We start from the raw sequence: 17,218 nt of genomic DNA, 5'->3' as shown, positions 1-17,218 counted from the left end.
GTTTGCGCGTATTGTAATTAAATAAGGTGGGCTGCAGTCCTGCTAAAGTCTGTAGAGCACTATTTGTTTTTCAATAAACCAGATTTATACTGGCGATATAATTTATAGTTGAAGATGTAATTTACCGGGATAATGTTGTGTCTTATAAGAAAGTTACCGGTGTGTGAAAGGTATGGAACTTTACGTATGAATTTAATCACACGTTTTTGTATTGTTTTTGTTTGTGGTAGTACCCCGAACCAGCAATCCATAATTAAGTAATTGGTAAAAAAAGAGCATTGTACAGAAGCATACTGACGCTCGTAGGGCATTCAAAAGAGAGGCGGCACAACACACCAACTCTTTTTCGATAACTTTATCATTAGGTGGTTTGCGTGGCCATCCCACGTTATTTGATCACTGAAATAGACGAACAAAGTTTTTGTTGACGGCAAAATCAAATTTATGTGTTACTTAACATTATTAGTGCTAGCTGAAGAGTCTTTTTACGTGGTCAAAACAGACTGCTTTGGTTCTTCTCACATTAATTTTAAAGCGGTTTTCAATAGTCCAGCCATTTATTTTGGATAGCGCTTCCTTACCTCTAACTAAGTCCATGACTGAATTTCCGCCGAAAAACAAACTGGCATCATCTGCATATACCACGAATTTGACTGTATCGTAAATTGTCGGGATTTCGTTAATATAAAGTAAAAATAGAAATGGTCTCAGGATACTTCCCGGTGAAACACCCCATTTGAAACCACATTTTATGCGTTTAAGTTTTCGGTTTCGAGTGAATAACATAAATGAGGACAGCTTTATGATTTGACATGTCAATGATGATTGTATTGAAAATAGTTTCGCGTAGCTGCAGACTAAATAAAGTCTTGGTAAGCAAACCTATTTTCCCGTAACTTGAGTACACAGGTAATATTCGACCGGCTGCTAGCTTTTAAGTTATAGATCCAAACACCATTTCATGCATTTTCTTTAACTTCTCGTATAATGTGTGCGCGCACTGCTTCAAACACGTAAACAACGCAGCCGCTCTCCCAGAGGCATGACGTACTCGTTTCAATTGTGAAGCAGAAGATAGGCTTTTCGGAAACAAAACAAACTCTGACAAATTTTGATCGGCGTAAAGGTTCCATTTAGTACATTCGCTGAGATTAAGTCCTTGCATAAGGTGAAGTCTCTTTAATTATCGTATGTTAACAAGAAATCTGCCTCTTATCCTATAGATGATACTTGCTACAGCACACAATTATTCGCATAATTACGCATCGATGAAAAGTTGACACATAAACGAAGGCATAGGTTGTTTGTAATATGTTGACGCTTCGCACATGTAGACAGTGGAATCCCGTTGATACGCTTTTTACGGCAATCGTAAAACAAAACGTATTGTGCAAACATCCTATTAACCGAAAAGGTTAAAAAACATGACTGATCCTTCCGTCATAGGAATCGGTATAACACGAAAGTGAAACGTGCCTTCACAGAGGTAGTGGAGCGTTTGTTTTGCATTGATCTATGAGAGCTTGTACAACGTCTACTGGTGTTTGGCAGCTATGACACCGTCCAACACAAAGAATCATGCACGAAACGAACGCACAAGTAAACTCCGGACGAGCGCGAATTAACAACTGTCACAGTTGTTACTTTTCTGTGTTGGAGCCGCGCGCTCTTTCGCAAACGCGGCCGCTGCAGCGAGCGAAGAGACCTTCGTGCACTGTGTAACTTGAACGCAACCTTTGCGATGAACGAACACGACGTACAAACCGCTTCCATCACGAGATAAGCTCCCGGGCATGGGCGACCGCGCCCTGTACGGCAAAGTACTGGTGGTATTGGAAGGCGGCGCGCGCGCATCGCAGCGAGCGGGGCGACGACCTTTAAAGCGCGCTCTTCGCGCCCGTTGCACCATCTCGCTGGTGATAACGGGAACACGCTGAAGTGCCAGCGAGCTCTGAGCACCGCCAGCGGTAAATGATGTATATATGTGGTGTATATATGTAAATGGTATATATATATATATATATATAAATAGCTCGCACTAGTGTGCTGAAGCGTGTACTCTGTGGCCAAGCCGTTTAGCGCCGGCGCTGTGGAGCGAGGGGTCGCGGCTTCCATTCTCAGCGAAGGAACTTTTTCTTCTAGTTTTTTACATGCGAAGCATCTCTTGCTTGGGGGTATGTCCTGCAGTGGTCTAGGCCGCACTCACACTATGCATGCGCAGGAGGCGAACCGGCCAAGCTGGTTTCATCTGGGCTGCTGCCCGCAGGAGAGTCGGCGAGGGAGCAGGAGGGCAGCGTGGTGTGTTTCCTGGGGGGGGGGGGTGCGTCTGAGGCGCGGCTGCTTCTCTCCCTCTCCTGCTGTGGGGGTGCGAACGGGTTTTAAAGACGATAGTCTTTCTTGGGGAACTTAAACGCGGAAATTTTGGTTTGTCTGTTTCTCACCCGATTCAACCACCCGGCCCGAGTTGAACCACTTGCCGAAGGGCTAGCCATCTTGTACTGCTGACTAGGTTCATACTTGTGTACATTGTCGATCAAAAAGCAAACATTACGCATATCTGAGGCCCAGCATCACTAGGTAAGTATTAGGTGGTGTGTTCCTTTAACAGAAAATGCATAGATACGTAATTATAAAGACCTTAGTTTCTTTCTTTTTTTTTTATTTGCGACATAGACTTGCCCTTAAGGCATAATATTTGTTTTGTATATTTGTGTTAAATGTGCGCCGTTAGGCCGGTGTTGTGTATGAAGTGAATAAGTGTCTTGTGGAATGTGTTGTCATGTATCCATCGGTCATAACTGTTTGTGTCACTGTAGCGAAGACCAGCTTGCAGGAGATGACGGGAGCGTTCCGACTGTAATCCTTGGCATGTCCATATAAGGTGGTATGCATCTGCTTGTGTAAGTATTAGGTGGTGTGTTCCTTTAACAGAAAATGCATATATACGTAATTATAAAGACCTTAGTTTCTTAAGCTGCGCTGACAATGCGGCTGCGCTGAAAATGCGATATGCACGCAGAAGAACGCCCTCTACCACGGAGAAAGGAAAGAACCCCCTCCGTGCTCTCTGCACAACATGGCCTTCGAGATGGCGGGAGCGAAACCCACCGCGCGCCCGCCATCTCAGAGGCCATGTGCACAAAATCATTTTTCCCGACGTATTGCCAGATGGCGCCCATATCTCACGCAGCGCTAATCTATCGTCTTTCGGCGACATTTCGGTGACAAGCACGCATATACGTGGCCAATTTTTGTCCTGCTGTGTACAACATTCCTCTCGGTTGCTGCTGCTTGCCGGCTCCAGAAGCGGGTTTTGAGGAGAGGGTTTCTGGCTCTCTGGGTGCCTTTGCGACGAGGCCGAGGCCGGCAGCATGCCCAACGAACGCCAACGGAACGCGATCGTGCAATTGCTTCGGCTTCGCATTGCCTCGTGGTCCCCTTTAGCGGGAGATGGTGTAATTTTTTTCGTTGTCATATGTCAGTGTACATTTTACAACGTCATATCCATGACGGAAATACGTCATTGAAGTCTTCTAGGACCCCGGCATAAAACACTTTCGTTTTAAGGAGGAAAATATGCATACTTCTTCAGCACCTCACTTTTATTGAGCAACCTTGAAGTAGCTGGTCACTATTTCCGCTCCGCTTTCTTCTTTCCAACGTGTATGAATAAATTATTCTGAACATTAAAAAAAAAGAACATGAAGTTTGCTCACTCAGATTTGCATTCGCGACGAAGCTACGAAGTGCGTCAAAGTGTGGTCGCGCCTGGAAGCGATCTTTTCGCCCGAAAACCGACGTTGCTGTGGACTTAGCGGCTCGGCAACGTACAGACTGTGTCTTGATGGAATGCGATTTCAAGCACTATACCGAAGGATAAACGTAGAATTTCCAGCAATAGCGTTCAAGATCCACATTCCCGGTCATATTATCCAATATTGGGCAAAAATATGATCGTATTAAACGAATGAAAATACATTATTTCCAAGGGACGCTATCCGGGAATGAAAATAAAAACGTATTAAGTCGCAAAACAAATTATGCAGAATCATATCAACGAGATTCCACTTTATGGAGAATATCTTTCGAAATGCAGCAGATTGAGTAAGCGTGGGTGCTAAACCTGTTGTCTTACAAAGAAGGTTCAACTTAAGATGTTGATGACGCATTGAGCTAAGGAAAGAAAAATGATAGGTGTAACCTTAGGGTCAACAAGGGAGCAGAGGGGGTCGAGGAATAAACTGGTGTTAGGGACATCTTAGTCGAGATCGAGCTTGTGTAGCGCGAACGCCAGATAACTGCTGGTCATTAACTTCATTTCATTCCATTTTAACAGAATGGATTCTAAGTGAAGCAAGCGCGCGCAGGGCAGACCGGAAATTAGGTGAGCAGATGAGATTAAGAAGTTTGCGAGGTTAACGTGACCGTAGCAAGTAAAGGGCCGGGCTAATTGACGAAGTAAGGGAGAGGCCTTTGCCATGCAGTGGGCGTAGTCAGGCTGATGATGATTATCGGCGCTCTCAGCAAAAATATGGCAAACAAATATTACTGAAATGGGTGGCCAACTGTCGAAAGAAGCCGATGTCCTCGGACAGACCACACACACACACACACACGCAAACACACATACACACACATACACACACGCATATAGACGCTCACACACACAAGCAGATGGTGTGCGGGATATTGATAGTAAGTAAACATGGGAGAGCGTTGCCAGCGACTCACTCGGGGCACCTTACGCCGCGTCTCTTTTTATATAAACGCACGCATCAAACCAGCAACGCCGCCAACGAGCGAGGTGACTGATGACGCCGAGAGGGTGCACGCCGCGAGGCTTCGAAAAGAGAGCGACGACCGGAAAAGAGCGTCGGTGTTCGTCTCACGATCGTCGTCGTCCTGCCAAACTTCTCGGCCGCAAGGGGAGTTATACGGGCGAACAACGAAGTCAGCACCTAATTATTGATCGATTGTTGAGCGCGTCACGCTGGGCAAGGAGCTCGAGGAGCTTGATCCATCGGACAGGGACCACTTATACGTGGCCCCATTGCCGAGGAACATGCACCCAGAGCGCCATAAGGGGAGACGTAGGGCTCGCACAGCGTGCTCCGCGCACCTCCTGCGCCGCCTGAACAGGGAAGACGTCTACTATGTGGACGTCGCTTCCTACAGGCAACCACTTCCTCTAAAGAAACGTCATGACCATCAAAACTTTGTCGCGGTGGTGATTGACAAACATGGTGAAATAGTAAATGCGCTCTCGTTCAGAGACTCCTCAGTGGCGGAGGCGGAAACCAGGGCCATCGCGCTGGCCATACATACCGCTGAACGTAAAGGACATGACAGCACCATCGTCACGGACCTCTCAGGCAGCCTGTCGTCTCTTATTACGAGGCAGAATTCCCAGTGGATGCCGTGGTTTAATAAAGCATCGCGTCAATACGACCATACAATCTTCTGGTGCCCGGCTCACGCAGGGTTGGAGGGAAATGAGAGGGCGGATGCCGCGGCTCGTGCATTAACTTTCCGAGCACAGGCTCTGGCCCCCTCAGCAGATTTACGAACCCCCGCGCCTTCTGACACCTACAGCCCCACAATCGCAAAAGACCTGCTTGCCCATCAGCGTTTTACCCGACAAGTATACGCCCCTCCCGACAAACGCCTAACAGGAGAGGAGGCAATAAATTGGAGAAAATTCAAACTGGGGTTTTATCCCCACTTAAAGAGATTACACGCCATGTTCCCTACGTGCTATCGAAGTTCCTGCCCCTGGTGCGGAGGAAGCCCTACACTCTACCACATTACCTGGGGCTGCTCTAAACACCCCCCACACCTGACACACACGGGCACGATACCAACACACACGTTGGAGCAGTGGGAGGCGCGACTGTCCAGCTCAGACCTGGCCGATCAGCAAGCGCTGATCGACCAGGTTGAACGGGCGGCCAAGGCCGGTGGGGCCCTCGACTAGGGTTCCCCCCAAAAGAATTTTTTTATTGTAAATAAAGTTTATCTCTCTCTCTCTCTCTCTCTTTCATACTGTCAGCGTCATCGGCCCTTAACACTTTCGCGTGCCAACAGGCGCCTAGAGCAGCAGCTCGACCTAGCCAGCACTCGCGAGCCTTGTCTTTTTCAATTTCCTCGCCGGCGTGTCCAACGGCCTTCGTGATTTAAAGAAGAGTGCTTTAAGGAGGGACACGGGACGGCGACGAATGGCCCGAGTGGACGTCGTTACGAGGTCCGTGTCACCGACGTTTCCGAAGAGTTTTTCTTTTACAGCTATCGATACTCGATACTCGCCCCCCTTTTCTTTTTCTGAGCCTTTCCGCTGTTTTTCTCTGACTGCGACGTTCACACACGCCAGCAGAAAGGCGAAAGCCCGCGAAGGTAAATAAAAGCCACATTCAAAGTGCAGCTAAAACGCCCTTGATGATTTATATCTCCGAGGTATAGATTCTTTTCAGCCCCGGAAACGAAAAAAAGAAAGCGTGGAAACGTGGTTGGTGTTGGCGATACGAGCTGGCACATTTCGAGACGCGATCGAAGGCCTGGATAGAAACGGCAGCTGAGCCGTTCGATCAACGAGAACACGAAGATGCCGCGGCAGTTTGCGGCAAAAAAAAAAGTAAATAAAAGGAGAGAAATAAATCTAATTTGCATCGATCTAGCGACAGCCGTCTCCTAAACGTGTGGTGGTTGTTTGGAACGCCATTTTGTCAGAAAAAAAAAAGAAACCATCCTCAAACGGACGTGCTACGCGACACGCTGCTTGGGGTTACAGCTTCGTCCGGTAAACAGTGCGACAACTTTTCTGCCATAGCCGTGGTTAGACTGTCGTGGCTTGAATACCCTTAGCCTGCCGCTTCCACTTCACTGCCCTTTCTTGGCCGCTTGGAAATAATGCAACAGGACCCGTGCAACCTATACTTCCGAAAACAAACACGCGCTACTTCCCGTTCAAGTGTAACAGTGGCATTCTGTTATCTTGCTTATCGCATTAGAGGAAACAAATAGGATGTCCTGCAGGGGTAGCGGGATAACCTTCGACGCGCATCTCAGCCATTTGCTATACTGAGATTCAGGCGTCAATGCGGGCAGATTCTTAAGGCCGCGGGGATCAAATAACCACGCGTTTGACGTAATACGTATTCCTGATTCTATATATACAGAATTTCTTAAACAAGGAATGAAATGCCGTCGTCTATTGCTTTACATACACGGTAAAAACCAAAGACTCGCAGTGCTTGATTTAACGCCGAAAATTGGGTTCTGGTATTTCTGTTCGTTAACGCGCAGTGTCCCCCGTGGATGACTAGAAAAACAGTGCCGACAACGAAGATTACCGGAACAGCAAGTGAAATCTTAAGCTTTAAAGCACACGTTTGGTACGTGCCATGGAAGAACACACACAAACAGGACAAGTGCTATTCCCTTGTCCGTGCTTAGCGCCTGTCCTGCGTGTGTACGTGTCCTTCTAAGTCCCGTACCAAATTTGCGCCGTGAAGGAGAGAAAGAAAGCCTTATCAACCAACTATAGCCCATCGACCAATTCTCTTACGCAAAGTAATTACGTCACACGTATTGAAAGAGCAACAGCAAACTGTGTATGAGCAAAACTGCCACACATCGGAACAAAGAAAAATAGCTTCAATAATATTCGCAACTTTCATGTTTATTCTGTATCCTGAAAAGTATTTTACAAACCACATCATCGGACTTTCCCTCAATAAATGGCCTTTAAGATTTATTGATCTCTTTGCTACAGAATACGTAACGTATTGAAGTCAATATCTCTTTAGTAAATATCTCTCTCACTTCATGAGCTGTTTATTGTATGTTCAGAAATGACAGATAGAAGCGGATGATGTTCACTTATATTCAGCCTCTGAGAATATCAATCCTCTGAGGCTTGTCTGCGCCTTTTTTGTGTCATTAATCGATGCGCATGCTGAACATTTTCCGGCAGCTACACGTCGCGCAGCCTTAATTGTAAACAGCGTTCGCTGCGGGGACGAACAGTGCTGGGATATAGCTTAAGAGCTAGAATATGCCGACATGTCAACGAGTACGTACGTAAACCTTACTACATTTTATGCAGTCGATAGCAAACGCTACAACCACAATTCACGCTGTACAAGCACTACCACCGCAACTGGTATCCACGACATTTGCCGATGACATTCATTCACAATGTGTACCGCGTAGTTTCTGGCTAACGGTATAGTAGCACCACGTTTTCCAGCGTTTGTCTGCTACATTAAAAACTCAGACTATAATAAACGTTATGCACTTGAATATTCAAACCGCGCTAAATGTCTGGTACAGTTCGCAATGCCCTATTTTCAGTGTTTCTGGATTGATGAAAACAGTGAATAACCTGTGTCGGATACGCGGAGACCATGTGCCGTGGTTATGCGGCCATGTGCCACACTTATATGTGGGAAAGTGTTTCGTGACGTAGGCGACAGGCACGTCATGTTATTAATGTCATGACCATTTAGATATGTTCGTCATACGCTCATGGCCTCGTATGCTAATTCTGGTGTGTAGCAAGTTAAGGAAGCGACCACGAAAACACTCGGACGTAGGGGGCTGGATAGATAGACAGAAGGAAACGGCCAATGTGAGTTTGGTTTGCAAATAAATGCTTGCCATTTAAAACAACTGATCAAAGTTTACTGAAGCTTCTGCGTACTAGATACCCATTGCCTGGAACGGTTCGTTAGCATTGTACTTGCATGCCGCAAAAAATGTATGTACCCAGGACACTCCAAGATCTTAAACACTGCCGCGGAGACTGTTATGGGTGGCATAGGCGTGCGCAGGGTTTCCCTTCAGGAGGGGAGGGGGGGGGGCAAAGTTTCATCGCAGCAACCCCAATATCAAGTTAAAGTATGGGGCGGCAACCTTTGCCCCCTCCCTTCTGCCCCTCCCCCCCTCCCCCTTGCGCATGCGTATGATGGGCTGTTCTGTAGGAAAGTCAAATCTCATGCGAAACTATTTACATTGCGACCACGCTCCTATAATTTCAACTACCTACCAATATTCAATATATTGTCCCCTATCCAGAAATCATTGATATGCGTAAGTATTCGCACGCACACAAAAAAATTCGGCAGATCCCACGCACTGCGGGAATCGATGTAATGCGAAGCAGCCAGCAAAAGCTGCATACATCGCCCTGTTTGTCTTTGAGCCAAATGAAATCATTCATGCCATGGCATCTAGTCCACCATATATCGCATGTTTGCCATGCACGCATGCATGCACAATCTAGTGTACACCATACCAATGAAACGCATATTCTGGTATATAAATGCATGACCAGTCGTTTATGTTCATCACGCACTCGTGTCATGCCATACCAATTTTGGTATATATCACGTTAACAAAACGGCCGGAAGCGCACCATGACAGTGGCATGTAAATCATACCGTACATGACATGCATAACATGATTCGTATGTTAAGACCTCTCATTTATGTTCGTCATACAGTCACATCGCGCAATATAAATTTTGGTGTATATCAAATGAGCGAAATGGCTGCGAGTGCACCATGAGTAGAGCATGTAAATCATGTCATACATAGCATGAATATTATGGTTTTTGATGTTACCACCTGTCACTAATGTTCATCATACAGTCTCATCGCGCAATACCAGTTTTGGTGTATATCAAGCTATCGAAACGGCCGCGAACGCACCATGAGCGTGGCATGTAAGTCATGACATACATGGCATGCATGTCATGGTTTTCATGTTACCACCTGTTATTCATGTTCTTCATACAGTCACATCGCGCAATACCAATTTTGGTGCATATCAATCTAGCGAAACGGCCACGAGTGCGCCATGAGCATGGCATGTAAATCAGCTCGTACATTTCAAGCATGTCATGATTATTATGTTACCACCTTTCATTTACGTTCGTCATACAGTGGCGTCGCGCAATACCAATTTTGGTGTATACTAAGCTAGCGAAACGGCCGGGAATGCACAATGAGCGCGGCATGTAAATCATGACATACATAACCTGCATGTCATGATTTCCATGTTACCACCTCTCATTTACGTTCGTGATGCAGTCGCGTCGCGCAATACCAATTTTGAAGTATGTCAAGCAAGCGAAACGGCACGAGTGCGTCATGAGCATGACATGTAAATCATCTCGTGCATGTCATGATTTTCATGTTACCACGTCTCATTGACCTTCGGCATACAGTCGCTTCGCGCAATACCAATTTTGGTGTACATCGAGCTAGCGAAGCGGCCGCGAATGCATCATGAGCGTGGCAATTAAATCATGACATACATGACATGCATGTCATGGTTTTCATCTTACCAACTGTCATTCATGTTCTTCATACAGTCACATCGCACAATACCAATTTCGGTGTATATGAATCTACTGAAACTGCCGCTAGCGCATCATGAGCGTGGTATGTAAATCAGGTCGTACATGACTTGCATGTCATGATTTTCATGCTACCACGTCTCACTTACGTTCGTCATACTATCGTGTCGCGTAACACCAATTTTGGTGTATGCCACGCAAGCGAAACAGACGCGAATGCACCATGAGCGCGGCATGTAAATCATGACATACATGTCATGGATATAATGGTTTTCATGCTACGACCTGTTATTCATGTTCTTCATAAAGTCACATCGCACAGTACCAATTTTGGTGTATATCAATCTAGCGAAACGGCCGCGAGTGCGCCATGAGCGTGGCATGTAAATCATGTCATACATGACATGCATATCATGATTTTCATGTTACCACGTGTCAGTTATGTTCGTCATACAGAAATGTCTCGTCATACCAGTTTTCGTATGTATCCCTTCATACAAACGGCCGCGAGCGCCCCGAGATCATGCCATGTAAATTATGCTGCACATGACATGCGCGTCATGATTTGCATGTTAGGACCTGTCATTATGTTCGTCATGAACTCTTGTGATGCCATTACCAATTTTGGTATATATGAAGTTAACGGAACGGCCGCAAGAGCCCATAGGCCGTGGAAAGTAAATCATGCTGTTCATGACATGCGTGTCATGATTTTCATGATATGACCTGTCATTTATGTTCGTGATAGGGCCATGTTGTGATACACCAATTTTGGTACACATCCGATTAACGGAACGGCCAGGGAGCCCAAAGGCCGTGGAATGTAAATCATGCTGTTCACGACACGCGTCTCATGATTTTCATGATATGACCTGTCATTTATGTTCGTGATAAGGCCATGTTGTGACACACCAATTTTGGTACACATCCGATTAACGGAACGGCCAGGGAGCCCAAAGGCCGTGGAATGTAAATCATGCTGTTCATGACATGCGTGTCATGATTTTCATGATATGACCTGTCATTTATGATCGTAATAAGGCCATGTTATGACACACCAATTTTGGTATACATCCGATTAACGAAACGGCCAGGAGAGCACAAAGTAGTAGGCGGCTAGATAGATAGATAGATAGATAGATAGATAGATAGATAGATAGATAGATAGATAGATAGATAGATAGATAGATAGATAGATAGATAGATAGATAGATAGATAGATAGATAGATAGATAGATAGATAGATAGATAGATAGATAGATAGATACGCTCAAAGTCGCAGAAGTTCGCTAAGAAATGCTTCGCATTTAAAATACAGAATACAGAATATAAATTCTGAGGCAACTTAAACACAATTCATCGTTCTCTTCTCGAACGATTCATCGGTTGTCCACCTTATACCAATGTCGACGACCTTATTTGGACGAGACGTGCCGAATGGAGAGTGCTAGTATTGTTACCGGCACTTGTCCTAACTATTTTTGTATATCTGCATCTCCTTTTTGCCCGGCATGTTACGAATGTTGCACATTCACGGACAATTGCGCAATCAGACAAGTTAACGGGGCCAACTGGTCCCCGGTGCTCACAGCGCTCTAGTCATAAGCAGGCAATCTAAATGCATCCCTGAAGAGATGCACGAACGCGAGTTCCCCGACGTGTTGCAAGCTGTGGACTTGAAATTGAGCTATACGGAGAAGGAAGAGGTTGGGATATTGTCGCCGTCGCGAGCCTCACACTGTAGTGAACGAGGGTGAGCGACGGCAGAAAGTTACTGAAGAAACAGAGCGCCTAGTAGAGTACGAATCAAAGCACCGCTGCCTTTGTGAAAGTACATGAGAGACCCCTACAGTAAAAAAATTCTGAAGCGATATACACCTAACATATTCGACCGGTTGCATTCAACTGACCTTGTCAGTGGTATTTATATTCGTCCGGTCAAAATAGGCCCTTCGAGAGATATTCGCATGCGTCGGCTCGTATCAGGGCTCGCAACAGCTCGGAACCATCGGAGGCGCTTCACACCTTGGAGCTTGAAGCGCGAGCTAGCGTGAGCTGAAGCTCACACGTTTGTGCTTAATGAGACCGCGGAGGGACCATGGCACCGGAAATGCAATTGAGGATATAGCGCTAAACTTCCGACAAAGCGCGTTCTATACAGAACATACTCTCGTATTCCCGCCTTTTCTTGCCTTCTTCCAGGCATTTGGATGAAGCAGAACTTTGCTTTGAGCGAGTTGGTGCGTGGTCGAACTTTCGGGCTGCACCTCTAAATGTCGCACGGACACATAATAGTCGCGACGTGCGCTGTTCGTATCTACTATGGGTCCCTGTCCTTGTGTCATTGAGCGCTGCACCCCGAAGGTCAGGCATTTGGATACTTGGGAAAACTGTGGCAGCACAAAAAAAATATTCGCGCGTTTTTCTTTTTTTTCTTTTCTACGCGCAGTCGTCTATATAGAGTACTCAGGCAGCCGCTAGAGATTGGGCTATCATTCTATAACGGCATAGACCCGTTTCCATCCAACAATCCAAGAATGCCAAACTATATGCTCGTCTAGCCAGAAGTTTGCAAAGACGTTATGGAAGATTGCACATTCGATTGGTCTGACAAAGACGGATCCACCGAGACGTTCCCTTGCCCCTGCGATTCTTTTTGCGCGATTTCCAGCAAGTTCACTTCGATCCTACAGGAGTTGATCATTCATTGTTTCCGAATGGTTGTGCAACAACCAGGAATCAGGCTCACGATGTTCTGCTGGAGTTCTCATGAAGAGTTGCACTGGGCTTTTCGTCTGTAATGTAAATGCTCTGCGTGCGATGCGATATCTTGCGCTGTAACTTCCTCTGTTTTTCGCAGGACCCAGCGGTTTCCCTTTACTTTAAATAAATGTTTATTTCTTTCTCTCTCTGTCCTCGTGTTTCTCCTTACTCTTCTTTTTCTAACTTTTTTTTCATTCCGCTACAGATAGCAGGTTGTCATATCCCTTTAAGGAGACAATTGTTAGCCCGCTTATTGTTCTGTGTTGCTACTGTTTTTATGTGTTTACATGAGTAAGAATAATAATAAAAACTTCCCAGTACGCGGTGCATGATGCAAATCTCAAGACACAAAGAGTTTCTTACCTGTGATTCAACGCAATTTTTTAAAATGGTCGATGATGTTACGCGAAGAAACTGAAGCACGTATGGTTCACAAGCGAGTGAAGTAAGCGGCAGTAGCGTTTTTTTTATTGCGCTTGTTTGCATTTTAACTCGAACACACCTGCCCTATCGTCAAGATGTCAATCGCGAAAGCTTACACACATACCACAAGCACAAGGAACGTATAAATGCGGTGCTTTCAGCGACAATATAATTGCGCTAATGTCTTTTTTTTCGCAGCTAAACGGGAAATACCGTGAGGTATGAAAAAATTTGGCGAAGCTTGCACTAAGACGCAGAAGGCTTCAAACAGCGATACTGGACGATTCTGAAGTCTAATCTGGTTGCTTCAAGAAGAGAGAAGAAATAGCGCAGAAGGAAAAGGCAAGGAGGTTAACCAGTTTAGGAAAACCGGTTTGCTACCCTACACATGGGAACAGGGTGGCGGATATTTAAAGATGGAGAGGAAAGTGTCAGTCACAGTCCGCCACATTTCGTGGCACGCGACATTACGGTGACAGCCGCTTGTCCAAGTTCGTTTCTCTTAAAAACCTTAAAAGTGCCTTCGTCGCCTTCAGATGCGATGTCATCTGACATGCAAAAATAGTTTCAAGAGACATTTGTCTACTGTCATGGTGTGCTAGAACGGACGCCAGTGACTGTCGCTGAACATTATATACCGGACAGTCGCACAGGGCGTGGTGTAGCGTCTCCTCGCAACGACAGGCATCGCAAAGAGCGTTGTCGGCCATTCCAATGCGAAAGGAATAGGATTTCGTAAATGCCACCCCTAGCCATAAGCGATAAAGCAGTGTGGCCTCCAGGCCCGTAGCCAGGGGAACCCTAGGGGCCACCCTCCCCCCACCGAAATTTTAGTGAAGTATGTGTTTTTACCAAAAATAAATAATAAAAATAGGTGTTTTTTTTCAAAAAGTCGAGGTTTTCAGCAAGTGCCCCCCCCCCCCCCAAAAAAAAAATTCTGGCTATGGGCCTGGTGGCCTCTCTTAGGCGGAGTCCAGTTGGCATGCTTCAAGGTTGTTGCTAGGCTTTTAGCTAGGTTAGTCACGACACGGATGTCCAAACTCCAGAACCGAGCGTTCGCACCTTCCATAGATCTACTGGCACGTCGTCGTCGGCGTCGGGCCTCCATCGCTTTGTGCTCTTCTCGCAGCCGCCGTTGCCATTCCCGTTCCTTAGTATGGAAGCTTCGCACTAGTAGTACCACGTCTTTCTACCGTTTTATGTCTTTGTTCCCATTATTGATCTCTATTTCTCTCTCCCTCTTTCTTTCTCTGTCTCTTTGTGAACCAGTGGTGAGTAGGGGTGGTGGTGGTAGTGATTTGAAGAGGAAAAGGCGCCTAATTTCTGCAGCCCAGTCGGGAGCACGGCGCAGCGCCGTGAGTAGGGGGATTTCCTCCTCCTCATCCTCCTTCTCACCCTCACGTCTCTCCTCCTCACGCTCACTGCTCTTTCCCACCCCCTTGCTACACTATGTTATATAAGGCTATGCTAGGCTCTTCTGGCGTGCCTGGATAGCCGAGTGGTTAGGACGCTCGCCTTTGGATTGGGGTACGCGGGTTCGAATCCCGCCTCGTGAAGAATTTTTTGGCAAGCATTTTTCTCTTTCTTTATATCTTTCTTTCCGCCTCTCTCTCTTTCACTTTCTTTCTCTCTTTCTTTCTCGCTCTTTTTCTCTCTCTCTGCTCGTTCTCAGGGTCATAACTTATTACAGGCCAATAAGCCGTAGAGGTGAGTAGTGGGATCTGCCCAAATTCTGAGGCACATACCCGTTCGTGATGGTGATAGCTTTCTGATAGGCCGCACACACAAATTACAGCTAGATTAAACAGCTTCGCTGTTAAAATTTTAGCTTACCGTGACTATAGTGGCAAGCCATCACAGTACGAGATTACGATTCAAATGGTTTTCGACGAGATTGAAGTCTTTTACAGCAAAACTGCGACGCTCGAGGTTGGCTGTGTGTCGTAAATAGAAAATATCGTCATCGTGAACCGGCACGCGCTCTCTTCTTCGTCGTCGTCTTCTGCCTCCTCTTCTGCTTCTCTCCCAGAACACGTACGCGTATTGCTCCGCCATAGTAGGATATGACCAATTTCCGTGGCACATGCGTTCTTGCCTGCGGGCGGGTTCTTTGTTTTAGATGCGAAGTATCTTATGGCGGAGTTCAATCCGGTGGTGGTGGTGGTGTGCGGCGTGACCACCCTTACTGCGCATGCGCATACCCTCCCCACTCACCTTCTCCCCTCCCCTTCTCCAAACCCCCTCCACTTTCCCTCCCCCTCTCCACTTCCGCTCTCCCCTCTCCCTTTCCACTCTTCCTCTGAAACGCGGGCTAGACATGCCGAAATTCTCTCCTGCGCAACGCCGCCATGAGCACCAGCGCATGCGCTTCCCCTCTCTCTCCTCTCCTACGCTGCCCCCTCTCGCACGCCTGCCGACTGCGTTCCCCGCTCGCCCAGTGAGAATTAAAGGGCCCCTCACCAGGCCACATAGCAAATTCTAGTTAGACGCTGGAAGTTGTTGTGTGCCCAATGAAGAGCTGTATGCCGCAAGAATTTTTCAAATCGGTTCATTACGAGCTGAGAAAAACAATAATTTGTAGCGGCGCGAAACCATGATGCGAGGGGGCGAGTTTCAAACCCTTGCCACTCGCCCCGTGTAGCTTTAGCAAGCCAAATCCCTTCCCTGCGCTCTTCACTTGACACATACGCATGAACACGTCATGCGCATGCATGGTCACGTGCGCATGACGTGCCCGAGCCAGCCCGAGCACGCTAGCAGCGTTGCACGGCCGCTACCTTTTTTTTTATGTAGCGGCCGTGGGCTTTTTGTCCGCGTTCTCTGTGGTGTACTGCCTGTTTCTGCGGGACGGGCATGAAAGTTGAGACATTTGTACGGGCACGAGAGTGGCGTTATCATGAGCCAGTGCCACATTAACGTTTACTTGGACGCAGTAGAATAAATGAGCATAATGAGTGCTCGAACGCGCCACGACATTACTTTCGTTTCCAGGGCTGGCGTCTGCTCGATGCGCTAACCGCGGGGACACGAACGCATGGGAAAGGGAGGCACATTAGCCCCGCATCTCGCTGCAATTCACGAAAAAAAAAATGAAAAAGACGCACACATTCCCTTTTTGTGTCTCATTATTTCTCTCAAGTTTTATTATTCTATTCAAGCAACAAATTACACAAACTACACATGTCGTGTCAAATAATTATCGCAGTGTCACGTGCTACTGTTGGCGACGTCAGAGCACAGTCGTCTACGTAGAGGAGCGACGTCACAGCACTACCATCTACGTAGGACCATTTTCTCATGTACGTCATCCCCTCATTCTCTAAAGCGCGCGCCCGCGAGAGGAAGGGCAAGCAGCGTTCACCTTTAAATTCGATCCATTTCCGCGGCGCGTAGCGTTGCAAATTTTGGCAGAAGTGATCGTCAACGCCCAGTGTATGCATTGCGCTCGTTAGCTCAAAATTGCCAAACCTGGTGAGGGGCCCTTTAAGAGGGAAGACAAGACGCGCGTAGCGTTCCTCTTCGCGTTCCACGACGCGAGGTCGGCAGCATGCCCAAAGAACGCCAACGGAACGCGATCGTGCACGTGCTCCGGCTTCGCATCGCCTCATGGTCCCCTTTAGCGGGAAATGGTGTAATTTTTAGTTGAGTGGTGAGTAGCGGAGCTTGCCCAATTGC

The sequence above is a fragment of the Rhipicephalus sanguineus genome, chromosome 6, assembly GCF_013339695.2.
Source record: "Rhipicephalus sanguineus isolate Rsan-2018 chromosome 6, BIME_Rsan_1.4, whole genome shotgun sequence".
Lineage (NCBI taxonomy): Eukaryota > Metazoa > Arthropoda > Arachnida > Ixodida > Ixodidae > Rhipicephalus > Rhipicephalus sanguineus.
The sequence above is the reverse complement of the archived record's forward strand: the minus strand, read 5'-3'. Positions refer to the sequence as shown.